Source organism: Phasianus colchicus, chromosome 21, assembly GCF_987193195.1.
Source record: "Phasianus colchicus chromosome 21, bPhaCol1.hap1.1, whole genome shotgun sequence".
Taxonomy (NCBI): domain Eukaryota; kingdom Metazoa; phylum Chordata; class Aves; order Galliformes; family Phasianidae; genus Phasianus; species Phasianus colchicus.
The window spans coordinates 10,232,062-10,233,680 of NC_143456.1; the positions used below are offsets into that span (position 1 = coordinate 10,232,062).

Sequence of the window (1,619 nt, forward strand, 5' to 3'; positions counted from 1 at the left end):
ATCCTGCTCACTGGCTGCAGTTGATGGCTGCTTCTAGAGAGCTACAAACTGGCTGGGCTGATCTCAGTTCCTGGAAGGCTGTGGAACAAAGACTCCTGGAGGCCACACTCAGGCACACAGAACAAGGAGATGGCTGGGAGCAGCCAGCATGCTTTACCTCGGGCACAGTGTGCTTAACGCACAGCCCAGTGCTTTGCAGCAGGACAACCAGCTCTATGGACATGGCAAGAGCCCTGCATGATGCTTCCTTTGACTGCAGCAAGGCTTCTGCGTGGCCTCCCAGCATGTTATGATAGCCAAACTGCTGGCAGACTGGAGGGGAAAAATGGCTGAACCATGTTAGAGGTGACTTTGGTCACTGACCTGTGATAGTGACACACGTGTAACTGTTTCCTGCAACAGCAGAGCTCTTTTTGTTTTGCACCTGGATTTACTGCGATTAAGCAGTTATACTGGTTGGGTCTATTGCCAGCTCATCTCTCATTTGCCAAACACAGAACATTTTGCAAAGCACCTGGTGAAGGACAGTTCTCACTGTCACAAAGACAAATCACTGAAGAACATAAGGACCACATAATCAGAAACTGGGGGTAGAATTTGGCTTCTGATACACACAGCTGCTTAACTGCGTACTGTTAAGTGGCAATTGAGGGAGGCGGCAGGCAATTCCTCTGGGGTTCTGCACCCTCTTCTGTTGGTCATTTCTTGGGAGCACACGGGTTAAATCATCCGTGGTCTGGGCCTCAGTTTACTGTTGTGAACACTGACAAATTTAACCAAGGATATTTTGAGATTACAAACCCCTATTTTTGTAGAAGATTATAAAAACCTCCTGTTCCAAGCGCAAAGCACTTTTTTGAACCAATTGTTTGAATGTACAGCAGCCAGCTGCACGGCACGCAGCTAGATCTGCGCTCACAGTGCGGTGAAGGCCACCAACAACACGCTTCCTTCCAGCATGGAACTCCAGGCCTGCAGGGCAGGGTTACTCACTGAAAATATCGCTGTCTCAGGAGCAGATTCCACACAGGCCAGGACACGCCATGGCCGTGCTCCTGCCAGCGCGGTAACACAGCCCACAGAAAGCAGCGGCGGGCTCAGCGCAGGCCTCTCCTCAGCAGCCTCACAGGGAGGTCAGCACGGCCCTGCTGTGCCATCGCACGACAGCCGACGTGCAATCTTCTCCACGAGGCCCTTCCCCTCCTGGCCCTGCCAGCACCTCACTCTCTTCACTGACATCTGTGGCGCTGCTTTGAACGTTAACATGTTTTCACCCTTCGTTCAGATACAGACGAAGATCTGCGGTATCAGTGGCGAGAGGTGTGAGGGGACGGCGGGCTGACGGGCAGCCAGAGCGCGGGAGGCGCGACAGCGAGCGCTCAGAGGAACCGCAGCGCCTGCGGGGACCGGGACGGGATGAGGCCGGGATAGGATGGGGCCGGGCCGGCGCTACCGGAGGCCATTCCGGGCGCGGGGCACGCCGGGAGCCGGTACGCGCGGGGCACGCCGGGAATCGCGCCCCGCACCTCAGCTTTCCAAGATGGCGGCGGGCGGCTGTCCCCGCCCCCGCCCCGCACATGCGCAGTGGTCCGGCGGGCCGCGCCGCTCCCTCCCTCCCT

At 56.6% G+C, this 1,619-nt stretch overlaps 1 long non-coding RNA gene across 3 annotated transcripts in view; it reads right to left on the minus strand.

Moving 5' to 3' along the window:
* LOC116227900 (uncharacterized) overlaps positions 1-1,518 on the minus strand; it is a 35,979-nt gene extending 34,461 nt beyond the window's left edge. For 2 of the 3 annotated variants that reach the window (XR_016459265.1, XR_016459264.1), the window contains exon 1: positions 994-1,518. This is a non-coding gene — a long non-coding RNA (uncharacterized LOC116227900). The remainder of the gene's footprint in view (positions 1-993) is intronic. The other variant, XR_004166673.2, reaches the window with a different exon arrangement.
* Between the last annotated feature and the right edge of the window lie 101 nt (positions 1,519-1,619).